Source organism: Mugil cephalus, chromosome 23 (assembly GCF_022458985.1).
Source record: "Mugil cephalus isolate CIBA_MC_2020 chromosome 23, CIBA_Mcephalus_1.1, whole genome shotgun sequence".
Lineage (NCBI taxonomy): Eukaryota > Metazoa > Chordata > Actinopteri > Mugiliformes > Mugilidae > Mugil > Mugil cephalus.
The window spans coordinates 620,095-635,665 of NC_061792.1; the positions used below are offsets into that span (position 1 = coordinate 620,095).

A 15,571-nucleotide genomic window follows, 5' to 3' on the forward strand; every position below is an offset into this window, starting at 1 on the left:
GACGCGATTTTCCTCGTTGGTTTTTGCAGCATTTGGTAACAAATTCAAAGCGCCCTCTCTGAGGAAAGATTGCACTTTTCAGGCAATTTCCCAGAGTGCTCCCTACTGAGATATTTAGCTCTTTTGCTGTTTTGTTGGTTGCCATTGATGCTTGTTATTCGGGAAATGTTTTGTAAAACTTTGGACGAAAATCAATGAACCATGCTCTATTCAAGTGTGTTCGTTGTCTTGCTTGCAGTCAATTTGTAACTCTGAGAAGCACTAAAGAATGTACAGATCCACAGAGGCTTGTATAAAACAAACTTTCAGTAAGATCAAAGGCAAAGATTCTATGCCATCATGGCCAAAGGAAAAGATTTGATGAAATCATCAAAGGACAGAATTCTATGACATCATGAAGGAAAACATTCTATGGCACATTCTATGTAAATTTTTGTGAGGAGTGCGCTAGGAAAGAAAGTGTGGGAAAGATTTTCAAAATTTCTGACACATTGAAATTGGCCGTTAGCACGTTAACTTAGCCCCGTAGTTAGCTCCCCACTCCCCCGTATGTTAACGACCACGTTATTTCCACTGGCCTCGTTTTATTTTGGCGTCAATTCAAATTGTGGACAACAGCAAATTGATGCAAAATACAAGCAATGTTAGGAAACCACTTGTCAATATTTCTAATGACAAATCTCGACAGCACACGTCGGCTACCACCTCAGACGTTGGGGTTTGCTGTATTGCCCGAAAGAAACGCAAAAAAGAACTAATTTCTATACTACTTACATCATTGTGTAGTAAAGCCACAAGTAGCGCTGTTAATAGGTTCCAGCTAGACTATTATGTACCTCAGAGGGAAATACGATAAAGAATCAGCCGCACATGATTAAACTACAACGTGACACAAACATATTGATTATACAATGTGGATGAGGCTTAAACAAACCTTTACACACAGTTATGGGAGCATGTCGGTCTAATTCTTGTGTGTTGTTTTCGCGCCACGTACAGACGCACGTGCGACTACATGCGCGCACATGGAGTAACGTTACATCCATATGTAGTTCCGTACATGCTCACCGCACAATACAAAAGAAACGATGGATGAAACAGGGCGATGACGTCATGGGATGTCTTCCTTTGATGATGTCCTCAATTGTTTTCCTTTGATGATGATGTCATGAAATGTTTTCCTTTGATCATGATGGCATAGAATCTTTGACTTTGATCTTATTGAAAGTTTGTTTTATACAAACCTAGGTGGGTCCGTAGATTCTGTTAGACTTTCAAACTGAAACTCAGGGGTGTTCAGGACGGTATGGCCGTAAGCAACGTCAACTGTCACAAACGCAGTATATATAAGTCATCAAAATCATCATTGCATGTATTTTGATGATGTAAATGTTACCATGTCTCCTGATGAAAATGAAAGGCTTACAGCACCTAGTATTCCCAGGCGGTCTCCCATCCAAGTACTAACCAGGCCCGACCGTGCATTGCTTCCGAGATCAGACGAGATCGGGCGTGTTCAGGTTGGTATGCCCGTAAGCAATGTCAAATGTCACTAAAGCAGTATATATAAGTGGTCAAAATCATCATTGCATTATTTTGATGATGTAAATGTTACCATGTCTCCTGATGAGAATGAAAAGCTTACAGCACCTGGTATTCCCAGGCGGTCTCCCATCCAAGTACTAACCGGGCCCGACACTGCTTAGTTTCCGAGATCAGGCGTGTTCAGGGTGGTATGGCCGTAAGCAATGGTAACTGTCACAAACGCAGTATATATAAGTGGTCAAAATCATCATTGCATGTATTTTGATGATGTAAATGTTACCATGTCTCCTGATGAAAATGAAAAGCTTACAGCACCTGGTATTCCCAGGCGGTCTCCCATCCAAGTACTAACCAGGCCCGACCGTGCTTAGCTTCCGAGATCAGACGAGATCGGGCGTGTTCAGGTTGGTATGGCTGTAAGCAATGTCAAATGTCACTAAAAGCAGTAAAATAAGTGGTCAAAATGATCATTGCATGTATTTTGATGATGTAAATGTTACCATGTCTCCTGATGAGAATGAAAAGCTTACAGCACCTGGTATTCCCAGGCGGTCTCCCATCCAAGAACTAACCAGGCCCTACACTGCTTAGCTTCGGAGATCAGACGAGAACAGGGTGGTATGGCCGTAAGCAACGTTAACTGTCACAAACCCAGTATATATAAGTGGTCAAAATCATCATTGCATGTATTTTTGTGTTCTTTTTTCTTTTTTTTTTTTTCTTTTCATTAGTCTTCAATCACAAATTTACACGTCACGTCAACTTTTGCACATAGATCAGAAAAGAAACAAACCTATCATAGTTCTCATGAATGTATCAAAAGAAAAATCAAACAATCAAACTAAATAAAAAGTACAAATCCAACTCTCACCAATTCAATAAAACTTCTCCCTTTTCGCCATCAGAAAAATAAACTTATTCCCACTCATGAAAAATTCTCTCACCTCCTCTCCCCCATACTTGCAGTTCAGTTCAATATCTCTTTTCATTATTGTCTTAAACAAATCTTTAATTTGTACATTTCTCCCTTCAAAATGAGCATAATTCCTTCTATATACAACCGCCAATCTGGCATGGCTCAAAGTGTAGTTAATTAACCAAAAATTCACAGTCTTTTTTTTTCAAGTAAACCAAACAGAAAGAGCTTCCTCCACCCCTCCTTCAGCTCTGATCCCAAGTCGCCAATGTTCCTCAAAAGTTTTTCAGGAAATCAAAGAAATCAACTAACTCAAAACAATCTAAAAAAAAGTGCAAAAAACTCTCATGGCCACTTTTACATACATCACACATTGCACTTACAGCATTATTTATTTTATGAAACACCACATTCGTATATATTCTGTTATGTTTTATAAGGAAATCGTTATTTTCACACTCTATACTGTTATATTTTATGTTCCCATTCAACCATATCTTCTTAACATCCAAATCATTGAACACGCCAGCCCAAACTTTCTCTGCTGCTGGCTCTTTTATCACATCAGCTATTAACCATTCATATACCTTTTTCAACTTCACATTTTCAAAGAGGCATTCTCTCTTTTTTCAATCACATACATCTTGGGTGTACGCTTGTCTTGCTTAATCACACAGTCTCTTTTAATAATGTTTGTCCATTCCAGAGGTATACTACTTTTAATCCGCTCATATATTCGGCTGACTTTTTCTTTGCTTTCCATACCATCTAAATCATTCACAGAATCATAAATACAATTCAATCTCAAAAACCCCGGGATGACCTCATAAATAATATCCTTGACTTGTTTAATATTTGCCACCATGAATTGTGGCTCATACAGACTTTTATTATTATATTTAAATTTCTCATTGAGAAACAAGGGTAGGTTAACAAACATTTGCAACCCATCACACTCATAATTCTACTTTTGGTAGAAATTTTCTCCACGCTTCAAACACCTCCCTGTAAAACTCTGGGATTTTAACTGTCATTGATTGTTTGAAACCCATAAACAAACCATAGTCACCTATCCCACCCACTTCATCCACATATTTCCTTAAAAACTCCTTCCATCCATAGTTCAATCCACGCTTCATGTATTTTTGGATCGTTCTTACTCTTATTGCCGTTCTTTTCATTTCCAAATCAATGAGCTTCAGCCCACCCTCTCTCTTCTTCCCTATCAAAGTTTTTTGTGCAATTTTCACCCCTTTCCCCTCCCATATAAAGTCACAAATAGTTTTGTTTAACACATTCATAACCCACTCTGGCATGTCTAACACTCTCATCACATATACACAAACTGAGAATAACAAATTATTCACCACCATCACTTTTCCTTTCAGTTTAAGTTTTCTCCCCCCTCCATAGTGTACATACTGTTTTTATCTTATTAATCACTCCAGTCCATGTCTCATCTCTAGCCTCTTTGCTTGCCACCCCCAGACACCCCTCCCAACACCTTCATGTATTTCTCCTCCACCTTTAAGCCCATTCTATCCTCTCTATATCTCCAATGTACATGATCTCTGATTTAGTTTTGTTGATTTTGGCTCCTGATGCCCGTCCATATTTTTCTATTATCTGTAGCACCCTTTTCACACTGTTGTTGTCCCTGACCGTAATAGTTGTGTCGTCTGCATATTGATTGATGACACAGTCCCTCCATAGGGCAACTGAACACCTTTCACCTCCTGGTCAGTTTTGATCAGCATCGCCAGGGCTCAACAACTATTGCATACAGTAGTGCTGACAGGGGACATCCCTGTCTCACTGATCTCTCCACATCGAAAAGGTTTTCAAGACACCGTTTACTTTCACTCGGCTCTTGGCACTGTCATACAGCCTCTTTACCCATCCCACCATCCTCTCCCCCGAACCCAACTTTCCCTCCAGTACTCTAAACAGGAATCTGTGGTCTACTCTATCAAAGGCCTTATTCCAATCTATTCCCAGCACTACTCCCCTTTCCCATCCTCTTTCATGTGTTCTATTGAATCTCTGATTGTGGCTATTGTGTCTGCTATGTCTCTTCCGGGTATGCTGTAACTCTGCGTGTTCTGTACTATGTTCCCTATCACTCCCTTCATCCTATTTGCCAGGACTTTAGTTAGTATCTTATAATCTGTATTTAGCAAACTAATTGGCCTGTAGTTTTCCAAATCTAACCTACTTCCTTTCTTTTTGTATATTATTGCTATTACACCCTCCCCCCCATCCTATTCTGCACTTGCCCTGTTCTTTCCATCCCCTTGAATACATCTACCAGAATTTGCGCTACCTCATTTTTGTACGCTTTGTACCATTCGATCCCTATCCCATTACTTCCGGGACTCTTTCCACTTTTCAATCCTCCTATGGCCTCTATCACCTCCTTCTCATTTATGTCTCTATCACACCCATTCCCTATCCTCTTCACTCAGTTTCCTTTCTACACTTTCCATCACTTCATCTATGCTTCCTTGATCTATGTCCCCTTTCTTATAGAGATCCCCATAAAATTCTTGTACCCTTTCCAGAATCTCCACATAATCTACTATCTTCTCTCCGTTTTTGTCATTAATTTCCTTTATGTATGTTCTATTCTGTTTTCTTTTCTCTAACCCCAAAAAATATCCTGTGCACCTTTCACCTTCTAATGCATATTTTGCTTTACTTCTCAGAATCGCTCCTCTACATTTCTCCGTCTCAAACCTCTCTAACTTCATCTTTGCCTCCAAATAATTGTTTATATTATAACCCTCCTCATTGTCTGCTCTACTTAACTCTGCCCTCAATTTTTGTTTCAGAGCCTTTTCCTCCTTCATCATTTTCCCTTTTCTTTTCTTACTAATATCTAATACTAATTTGTTTAATTAAAGTTTTTATCTTCTCCCATCGTTCCCCTATGCTGTCGTCTAGCCTGTCATTTCTTTATACACTCCTCTTCTCCTATTCTCTCGGTCTAGCAAATCCATAATCTGTATCTTGTACTCCTCTTCTTCAATTAATCCTGCGTTTAATATCCACATCCCTCCTCCTATCTCTTCTTCTTTCTCCACCTTAATTCGAAACATGACCCCATCATGGTCACTGAAGCTATTTCTTTGATGCCTTATTTTGTCGATGTACCCAATAATGCTACTTTGCACCAACACCAAATCTATTCTACTTGTTTTAGAACCCCATCTCTCATCTGCCTCCTTGTGTATTCTCTCTTCTCTGAGTTCTCTTCTCTCCATGCATCTATAAGCCCCTTTTCTTCATCAGCTCGGACAGCATGTTTCTCGATCTTTCCCATCTAAATTCAACTCCCTTACCTACATCTAGACGACTACATTTTATATTGAAGTCCCCAACTATAATAACACTTCCCTGCGATTATATTTTTAAGTTCTCTAATAATGCAACACTTATCTTTTTCTATATTTGGAACGTATATATTTATTAATCTGAATTCTATTTCTCTATATTTAAATTCTATCACCAAAATTCTCCCTGTCTCATCTCTATATACCTCTTTTATGTCTTCGACAACGTCCTTTTTAATCATTATTGCTACCCCCCCTTGCGTTTCTAGCCCCATTATTATAATATATAGCTCCCCTCCATTCCTCTCTCATTTCTTTAACTATGTCCTCGTCCCAATTAGTTTCTTGAATACATATAATATCGCTGCGGTATGCAAATAATAGCTCTTTTATTTTTCTCTTATTTCTTAGCCCATTTGCGTTAATAGAGGTTATTGTGGCCATGAGAGCAAAACTGAATATAAATAGAAACCAAAAAGTAAACATTTAAACCAAAACTATACAATCACATACCGATTTCGGTCCTTTTCGCTCCTCTCTTTCTTTGTCTTTCTCCGCCTTCCGCTTTGCTGAGAATCTTTGAAAGATCTTTGTCAAGTCTGGTTGTCCGTCTCTCTTCCTCTCTTTCATGTCCATTTAATCGTCCTCGGATCCTTTTCTTCATTCTCCTTTCCTTGTTTGGCAGCAGGGTTCGGTTTCTCTCCACCCTCTCCATTTGCGTTCTTGTTGTCCGCTCCACTGGTGTTTCTCCGCTCCACCGACATCCTTTCCACCAGTTTTCGGATCCTCCTCTTCCTCGATCCCCATGTCCTCCTCACCCTTGTCTAGGACCTCTGTTTGACCTTGGCCTCCTTCGCCGTCGTGGTTGTTGCGTCCGTTCTCTTCCTCCACTTCCTCACCCATCTCCTCCTCCGTCCTTCTCCTCTCGGCGCACTCCCGTGCGTAGTGGCCACTCTCTCCGCACCTGAAACACTTGAACTCCGGGCATTCTCTGAAGATGTGTCCCGGCTTGAAAGCATTTTCTGCACACTTGGATTTGTCTATCGTGGATCACACGGAAATACTCCACGCCCCTCATAGTTTCAAATTTAGTGGAGTATGGCAGCGATCTGACTTGCTCGTTGAATCGGACCTTTAAAAATCTCGTGCCGTCGGCAATGTCTGTGCCCGGCCACACACGGCGTTTAATTGCCGACAGTGGCCGGACCCCCCATTCATTAAGTCTTTCCATGATCGTGCTGTCCTCCAGATACACGGGTAAGTTTAGGAAAGAGACGACCATGTCGCTGTTCATTATGTCACGTCCGATCACTGGCACTCCATTTATTCTTATACCATCAATCAACTTTGCCTTCCCGGCACCATCCTTCATCGTGATTTCGAATTTCTTGTCCGTCTTCATTCTACAACCTAAAATTTCCCCACACTCCTTCTTTACATCTTTCAGCAGGTCCATTACCCGCGATTGATTTCGTATCTTCCACCTCCACCTCCACCGTCAGCTCCCTCTCAAACTTTTCGTATTTACAGCCATTCCTTGCATCTGAGGGTTCATTGTATCTTCCTCCCCTTGATTCATCATTATAAGTTTAGGCGGAAAAAAAAAACAATCCCCCGAACAGCCCGAGAGCCGTCGGGGAAATTACGGGGACGATAAGCACAAAAGATCAAATAAAACAACTATTCTTCTGATTTCAAACAAAGAACAAAAATATCACAGAGAAGTCAGGCAGTCGCTGTGCAAATTCGAAATTCGCGCCACTCGCAATCACCACTCCCACTATCGGGCGCGTTCAGGGTGGTATGGCCGTAAGTAACGTTGACTGTCACAAACGCAGTATATATAAGTGGTCAAAATGATCATTGCATGTATTTTGATGATGTAAATGTTACCATGTCTCCTGATGAGAATGAAAAGCTTACAGCACCTGGTATTCCCAGGCGGTCACCCATCCAAGTACTAACCACGCCCTTAGCTTCCGAGATCAGACGAGATCGGGCTTGTTCAGGTTGGTATGGCCGTATGCAACGTCAAATGTCACTAAAGCAGTATATATAAGTGATCAAAATCATCATTGCATGTATTTTGATGACGTAAATGTTACCATGTCTCCTGATGAGAATGAAAAGCTTACAGCGCCTGGTATTCCCAGGCGGTCTCCCATCCAAGTACTAACCAGGCCCTACAATGCTTAGCTTCCGAGATCAGACGAGATCAGGCGTGTTCAGGGTGGTATGGCCGTGAGCAATGGTGACTGTCACAAACGCAGTATATATAAGTGGTCAAAATCATCATTGCATGTATTTTGATGATGTAAATGTTACCATGCCTCCTGATGAAAATGAAAAGCTTACAGCAACTGGTATTCCCAGGTGGTTTCCCATCCAAGTACTAACCAAGCCCGACCGTGCTTAGCTTCCGAGATCGGCCGTGTTCAGGTTGGTATGGCCGTAAGCAATGTCAAACATCACGAAAGCACCATATATAAGTTGTCAAAATGATCATTTCATGTATTTTGATGATGTAAATGTTACCATGTCTCCTGATGAAAATGAAAAGCTTACAGCACCTGGTATTCCCAGGCGGTCTCCCATCTAAGTACTAACCAGGCCCGACACTGCTTGGCTTCCGAGATCAGGCGCGTTCAGGGTGGTATGGCCGTAAGCAACGTTAACTGTCACAAACCCAGTATATATAAGTGGTCAAAATCATCATTGCATGTATTTTTGTTTTTGAGCTGAAGCTTCTACAATGATACAGTCTGCCAGGAAGTAGAGTCAGAATGTAACAGGTAGATATGAATCAGAGAGAAAAACAAGGCGACCCGGTACAACCAGGGTTTGGGTGTGATTTGTGTTTAAACTGAACACTGCCTGAGATTGGCTTATCGTGAAAGGCCTACTGCACCTTAGCCAATCATCATCACCTATGCGGACGTCGCAGCTGTTTCAGCATGTCAATTTCAGCATATCAATTTCAAATTTTTGCCTGTCTGAAAATTGCCGGACGGCTCTTGTTGACTTTGACGCCGACTTTCTCGTTGGTTTTTGCAGCATTTGGTAACAAATTCAAACAATCTTTCCTCTCTGAGGAAAGATTGCACTTTCACGCAATTTCCCAGAGTGCTCCCTACTGAGATATTCAGCTCTTTTGCTGTTTTGTTGGTTGCCATTGATGCTTGTTATTCGGGAAATGTTTTGTAAAACTTGGACGAAAATCAATGAACCATGCTCTATTCAAGTGTGTTCCTTGTCTTGCTTGCAGTCAATTTGTAACTCTGAGAAGCACTAAAGAATGTACAGATCCACAGAGGCTTGTATAAAACAAACTTTCAGTAAGATCAAAGGCAAAGATTCTATGCCATCATGGCCAAAGGAAAAGATTTGATGAAATCATCAAAGGACAGAATTCTATGACATCATGAAGGAAAACATTCTATGGCACATTCTATGTAAATTTTGTGAGGAGTGCGATAGGAAGAGAGAGTTTTTCGAAAGATTTTCCAAATTTCTTCTGTTTTCTGTGATAATTTTCTTTTCTCTCACTCTGGTTGTGTTTCATTTAGGTTCCTCGATCAAAGTTTTCATTAACACCTTTCAATCTTGAGTGTCACATAGTGAGATCTATAACACTGCCGTCCGATGGTACTATTGATATGATAATATATGTCGTCAGATTTTGGCATGAGCAACCAAAATCACCACTACCACTCTTCTACCAACTGTATCAGTATTAGTAATAAATAGTAGTAGATGTAATTATTTTTGTACCTTTAACATATTTACTTTTATATAGTTTCTCTCCTTTGGTTTTGGTTTTTTTTATCATTTTGCATTGTCTGTAAAACCTTCATTTCTCCACGGGGAATAACGTAAAATAGTCCTGCCTTATCTCTAATTCACGATTCAAGTCATTCAGTACAAAACAGTAATGACAACTAACTGGGGTCTTTTTTATTTTCATAGATCACTCTTTTATACATGTCTCATAAAAAGTCCAGCATTAGAGCATAAACACTCAAATATGTTAAGGTTGACTCTTCGGCTATAGTTGTAGTTGTACAACTATTTAACGCTGTACCAGTTCGCAGCATCACAACGGGCTACCACCTCAGACGTTGGGTTTGCTGTATTGCCCGAAAGAAACGCAAAAATAGAACTAATTTACATAATACTTATATCATTGTGTAGTAAAGCCACAAGTAGCGCTGTTAATAGGTTCCAGCTAGACCATTATGTACCTCAGAGGGAAATACGATAAAGAATCAGCCGCACATGATTAAACTACACGTGACACAAACATATTGATTATACAATGTGGATGAGGCTTAAACAAACCTATACACACAGTTATGGGAGCATGTTGGTCTAATTTTTGTGTATTGTTTTCGCACGCGTACAGACGCACGTGCGACTACATGCGCACATGGAGTAACGTTACATCCATCCGTAGTTCCGTGCATGCTCACGCACATGGATGAAAGAGGGCGATGACGCCATGGGATGTCTTCCTTTGATGATGTCCTCAATTGTTTTTTTTTGATGATGATGTCATGAAATGTTTTCCTTTGATCATGATGGCATAGAATCTTTGCCTTTGATCTTATTGAAAGTTTGTTTTATACAAACCTAGGTGAGTCCGTAGATTCTGTTAGACTTTCAAACTGAAAGCAAGCGAGACAAGCAAACACGGGCGTCTTACAAGGTGGTATGGTGTCAGTCACAAAAGCGGTACATATAAGTGGTCAAAATCAATATTGCATGTATTATGATGATGGAAATGTTCCTGTGTCCCCTGATGAAAATGAAAGGCTTACAGGACCTGGTATTCCCGGGCAGCCTCCCATTCAAGTACTAACCAGGGCCGTCCATGCTTAGCTTCCGAGATCAGACGAGATCGGGATTGTTCAGGTTGGTATGGCCGTAAGCCATGGTAACTGTCACAAACGCAGTATATATAAGTGCTCAAAATCATCATTGCATGTATTTTGATGATGTAAATGTTACCATGTCTCCTGATGAGAATGAAAAGCTTACAGCACCTGGTATTCCCAGGCGGTCTCCCATCCAAGTACTAACCAGGCCCGACACTGCTTAGCTTCCGAGATCAGACGAAATCAGGCGTGTTCAGGGTGGTATGGCCGTAAGCAATGGTGACTGTCACATACGCAGTATATATAAGTGGTCAAAATCATCATTGCATGTATTTTGATGATGTAAATGTTACCATGTCTCCTGATGAGAATGAAAAGCTTACAGCACCTGGTATTCTCAGACGGTCTCCCATCCAAGTACTAACCAGGCCCTATACTGCTTAGCTTCCGAGATCAGGCGTGTTCAGGGTGGTATGGCCGTAAGCAATGGTGACTGTCACAAACGCACTATATATAAGTGGTAAAAATCATCATTGCATGTATTTTGATGATGTAAATATTACCATGTCTCCTGATGAAAATGAAAAGCTTACAGCACCTGGTATTCTCAGGCGGTCTCCCATCCAAGTACTAACCAGGCCCTATACTGCTTAGCTTCCGAGATCAGGCGTGTTCAGGGTGGTATGGCCGTAAGCAATGGTGACTGTCACAAGCGCAGTATATATAAGTGGTCAAAATGATCATTGCATGTATTTTGATGATGTAAATGTTACCATGTCTCCTGATGAAAATGAAAAGCTTACAGCACCTGGTATTCCCAGGCGGTCTCCCATCCAAGTACTAACCAGGCCCTACACTGCTTAGCTTCCGAGATCAGACGAGATCAGGCGTGTTCAGTATGTTATGGCCGTAAGCAATGGTGACTGTCACAAACGCAGTATATATAAGTGGTCAAAATGATCATTGCATGTATTTTGATGATGTAAATGTTACCATGTCTCCTGATGAAAATGAAAGGCTTACAGCACCTAGTATTCCCAGGCGGTCTCCCATCCAAGTACTAACCAGGCCCAAAGCTTCCGAGATCAGATGAGATCAGGCGTGTTCAGGGTGGTATGGCCGTAAGCAATGGTAACTGTCACAAACGCAGTATATATAAGTGGTCAAAATGATCATTGCATGTATATTGATGATGTAAATGTTACCATGTCTCCTGATGAAAATGAAAAGCTTACATCACCTGGTATTTTCAGGCGGTCTCCCATCCAAGTACTAAGCAGGCCCGACGCTGCATAGCTTCCGAGATCAGACAAGATCAGGCGTGTTCAGGGTGGTATGGCCGTAATCAACTTCAAATGTAACTAAAGCAGTATATATAAGTGGTCAAAATGATCATTGCATGTATTTTGATGATGTAAATGTTACCATGTCTCCTGATGAGAATGAAAAGCTTACAGCACCTGGTATTCCCAGGCGGTCTCCCATCCAAGTACTAACCAGACCCGACCATGCTTGGCTTCCGAGATCAGACGAGATCGGGCTTGTTCAGGTTGGTATGGCCGTAAGCAACGTCAAATGTCACTAAAGCAGTATATATAAGTGATCAAAATCATCATTGCATGTATTTTGATGATGTAAATGTTACCATGTCTCCTGATGAGAATGAAAAGCTTACAGCACCTGGTATTCCCAGGCGGTCTCCCATCCAAGTACTAACCAGGGCCTACCATGCTTAGCTTCCGAGATCAGACGAGATCGGGCTTGTTCAGGTTGGTATGGCCGTAAGCAACGTCAAATGTCACTAAAGCAGTATATATAAGTGGTCAAAATGATCATTGCATGTATTTTGATGATGTAAATGTTACCATGTCTCCTGATGAAAAAGAAAGGCTTACAGCATTTGTATTCACAGGCGGTCTCCCATCCAAGTACTAACCAGGCCCGACACTGCTTAACTTCGGAGATCAAATGAGATCAGGCGTTTTCAGGGTGGTATGGCCGTAAGCAATGCTACTGTCACAAACGCAGTATATATAAGTGATAAAAATGATCATTGCATGTATTTTGATGATGTAAATGTTAAAGTAATAATGTAAATGCTTACAGCACCTAGTATTCCCAGGCGGTCTCCCATCCAAGTACTAACCAGGCCCGACCATGCTTAGCTTCCGAGATCAGACGAGATCAGGCTTGTTCAGGGTGGTATGGCCGTAAGCAATGTCAAATGTCACTAAAGCAGTATATATAAGTGGTCAAAATGATCATTGCATGTATTTTGATGATGTAAATATTACCATGCCTCCTGATGAAAATGAAAAGCTTACAGCAACTGGTATTCCCAGGTAGTTTCCCATCCAAGTACTAACCAGGCCAGACCGTGCTTAGCTTCCGAAATCGGCCGTGTTCAGGTTGGTATGGCCGTAAACAATGTCAAACATCACGAAAGCAGCATATATAAGTGGTCAAAATGATCATTTCATGTATTTTGATGATGTAAATGTTACCATGTATCCTGATGAAAATGAAAAGCTTACAGCACCTGGTATTCCCAGGCGGTCTCCCATCCAAGTACTAACCAGGCCCGACACTGCTTGGCTTCCGAGATCAAAAGAGATCAGGCGTGTTCAGGGTGGTATGGCCGTAAGCAACATTAACTTTCACAAACGCAGTTTATATAAGTGGTCAAAATCATCATTGCATGTATTTTTGTTTTTGAGCTGAAGCTTCTACAATGATACAGTCTGCCAGGAAGTAGAGTCAGAATGTAACAGGTAGATATTAATCAGAGAGAAAAACAAGGCGACCCGGTCCAACCAGGGTTTGGGTGTGATTTGTGTTTAAACTGAACACTGCCTGAGATTGGCTTATCGTGAAAGGCCTACTGCACCTTAGCCAATCATCATCACCTAGGCGGACGTCGCAGCTGTTTCAGCATGTCAATTTCAGCATATCAATTTCAACTTTTGCCTGTCTGAAAATTTCCGGACGGCTCTTGTTGACTTTGACGCCGACTTTCTCGTTGGTTTTTGCAGCATTTGGTAACAAATTCAAAGCCGCCCTCTCTGAGGAAAGATTGCACTTTCACGCAATTTCCCAGAGTGCTCCCTACTGAGATATTCAGCTCTTTTGCTGTTTTCTTGGTTGCCATTGATGCTTGTTATTCGGGAAATGTTTTGTAAAACTTTGGACGAAAATCAATGAACCATGCTCTATTCAAGTGTGTTCCTTGTCTTGCTTGCAGTCAATTTGTAACTCTGAGAAGCACTAAAGAATGTACAGATCCACAGAGGCTTGTATAAAACAAACTTTCAGTAAGATCAAAGGCAAAGATTCTATGCCATCATGGCCAAAGGAAAAGATTTGATGAAAGGACAGAATTCTATGACATCATGAAGGAAAACATTCTATGGCACATTCTATGTAAATTTTGTGAGGAGTGCGCTAGGAAGAGAGAGTGTGGGAAAGATTTTCCAAATTTCTTCTGTTTTCTGTGATCATTTTCTTTTCTCTCACTCTGGTTGTGTTTTCATTTAGGTTCCTCCATCAAAGTTTTCATTAACACCTTTCAATCTTGAGTGTCACATAGTGAGATCTATAACACTGCCGTCCGATGGTACTATTGATATGATAATATACGTCGTCAGATTTTGGCATGAGCAACCAAAATCACCACTACCACTCTTCTACCAACTGTATCAGTATTAGTAATAAATAGTAGTAGATGTAATTATTTTTGTACCTTTAACATATTTACTTTTATATAGTTTCTCTCCTTTGGTTTTTGTTTGTTTTTATCATTTTGCATTGTCTGTAAAACCTTCTTTTTCTCCACGGGGAATAACGTAAAATAGTCCTGCCTTATCTCTAATTCACGATTCAAGTCATTCATTTACATCTAATGACAACTAACTGGGGTCTTTTTTATTTTCATAGATCACTCTTTTATACATGTCTCATAAAAAGTCCAGCATTAGAGCATAAACACTCAAATATGTTAAGGTTGACTCTTCGGCTATAGTTGTAGTTGTACAACTATTTAACGCTGTACCAGTTCGCAGCACACAACGGGCTACCACCTCAGACGTTGGGGTTTGCTGTATTGCCCGAAAGAAACGCAAAAATAGAACTAATTTACATAATACTTATATCATTGTGTAGTAAAGCCACAAGTAGCGCTGTTAATAGGTTCCAGCTAGACCATTATGTACCTCAGAGGGAAATACGATAAAGAATCAGCCGCACATGAGTAAACTACACGTGACACAAACATATTGATTATACAATGTGGATGAGGCTTAAACAAACCTTTACACACAGTTATGGGAGCATGTTGGTCTAATTTTTGTGTATTGTTTTCGCACGCGTACAGACGCACGTGCGACTACATGCGCACATGGAGTAACGTTACATCCATCCGTAGTCCCGTGCATGCTCACGCACATGGATGAAAGAGGGCGATGACGCCAGGGGATGTCTTCCTTTGATGATGTCCTCAATTGTTTTTCTTTGATGATGATGTCATGAAATGTTTTCCTTTGATCATGATGGCATAGAATCTTTGCCTTTGATCTTATTGAAAGTTTGTTTTATACAAACCTAGGTGGGTCCGTAGATTTCTGTTAGACTTTCAAACTGAAAGCAAGCGAGACAAGCAAACACGGGCGTCTTACAAGGTGGTATGGTGTCAGTCACAAAAGCGGTACATATAAGTGGTCAAAATCAATATTGCATGTATTATGATGATGGAAATGTTCCTGTGTCCCCTGATGAAAATGAAAGGCTTACAGGACCTGGTATTCCCGGGCAGCCTCCCATTCAAGTACTAACCAGGGCCGTCCATGCTTAGCTTCCGAGATTAGACGAGATCAGGCGTGTTCTGGGTGGTATGGCCATAAGCAATGGTA

The 15,571-nt window shown here is 40.9% G+C and overlaps 8 non-coding genes and 13 pseudogenes across 8 annotated transcripts; all 21 read right to left on the reverse strand.

Moving 5' to 3' along the window:
- Window positions 1-1,419: 1,419 nt before the first annotated feature.
- Window positions 1,420-1,538, reverse strand: LOC125001645 (annotated as a pseudogene).
- A 100-nt stretch (window positions 1,539-1,638) lies between these two features.
- On the reverse strand, window positions 1,639-1,747 carry LOC125002066 (annotated as a pseudogene).
- A 101-nt stretch (window positions 1,748-1,848) lies between these two features.
- Window positions 1,849-1,967, reverse strand: LOC125003300. Its single transcript, XR_007112159.1, has one exon. It is a non-coding gene; the product is annotated as a 5S ribosomal RNA (ribosomal RNA).
- Window positions 1,968-2,068: 101 nt separating this feature from the next.
- LOC125002605 lies at window positions 2,069-2,177 on the reverse strand (annotated as a pseudogene).
- A 5,532-nt stretch (window positions 2,178-7,709) lies between these two features.
- LOC125002892 lies at window positions 7,710-7,820 on the reverse strand (annotated as a pseudogene).
- Window positions 7,821-7,921: 101 nt separating this feature from the next.
- On the reverse strand, window positions 7,922-8,040 carry LOC125003213. The gene has a single exon (XR_007112076.1). It is a non-coding gene; the product is annotated as a 5S ribosomal RNA (ribosomal RNA).
- A 101-nt stretch (window positions 8,041-8,141) lies between these two features.
- LOC125002604 lies at window positions 8,142-8,250 on the reverse strand (annotated as a pseudogene).
- Window positions 8,251-8,351: 101 nt separating this feature from the next.
- On the reverse strand, window positions 8,352-8,460 carry LOC125001899 (annotated as a pseudogene).
- Window positions 8,461-10,603: 2,143 nt separating this feature from the next.
- LOC125002360 lies at window positions 10,604-10,722 on the reverse strand (annotated as a pseudogene).
- A 101-nt stretch (window positions 10,723-10,823) lies between these two features.
- LOC125001587 lies at window positions 10,824-10,942 on the reverse strand. The gene has a single exon (XR_007111703.1). It is a non-coding gene; the product is annotated as a 5S ribosomal RNA (ribosomal RNA).
- Window positions 10,943-11,043: 101 nt separating this feature from the next.
- Window positions 11,044-11,152, reverse strand: LOC125002078 (annotated as a pseudogene).
- Window positions 11,153-11,253: 101 nt separating this feature from the next.
- LOC125002007 lies at window positions 11,254-11,362 on the reverse strand (annotated as a pseudogene).
- A 101-nt stretch (window positions 11,363-11,463) lies between these two features.
- Window positions 11,464-11,582, reverse strand: LOC125002033. Its single transcript, XR_007111744.1, has one exon. It is a non-coding gene; the product is annotated as a 5S ribosomal RNA (ribosomal RNA).
- A 101-nt stretch (window positions 11,583-11,683) lies between these two features.
- LOC125002572 lies at window positions 11,684-11,794 on the reverse strand (annotated as a pseudogene).
- A 101-nt stretch (window positions 11,795-11,895) lies between these two features.
- LOC125002357 lies at window positions 11,896-12,014 on the reverse strand (annotated as a pseudogene).
- A 101-nt stretch (window positions 12,015-12,115) lies between these two features.
- On the reverse strand, window positions 12,116-12,234 carry LOC125001308. Its single transcript, XR_007111569.1, has one exon. It is a non-coding gene; the product is annotated as a 5S ribosomal RNA (ribosomal RNA).
- A 101-nt stretch (window positions 12,235-12,335) lies between these two features.
- LOC125003245 lies at window positions 12,336-12,454 on the reverse strand. Its single transcript, XR_007112107.1, has one exon. It is a non-coding gene; the product is annotated as a 5S ribosomal RNA (ribosomal RNA).
- Window positions 12,455-12,555: 101 nt separating this feature from the next.
- On the reverse strand, window positions 12,556-12,673 carry LOC125001583 (annotated as a pseudogene).
- Window positions 12,674-12,764: 91 nt separating this feature from the next.
- On the reverse strand, window positions 12,765-12,883 carry LOC125003106. The gene has a single exon (XR_007111973.1). It is a non-coding gene; the product is annotated as a 5S ribosomal RNA (ribosomal RNA).
- A 311-nt stretch (window positions 12,884-13,194) lies between these two features.
- LOC125002663 lies at window positions 13,195-13,313 on the reverse strand. Its single transcript, XR_007111805.1, has one exon. It is a non-coding gene; the product is annotated as a 5S ribosomal RNA (ribosomal RNA).
- A 2,132-nt stretch (window positions 13,314-15,445) lies between these two features.
- LOC125002645 lies at window positions 15,446-15,564 on the reverse strand (annotated as a pseudogene).
- Window positions 15,565-15,571: the final 7 nt, after the last annotated feature.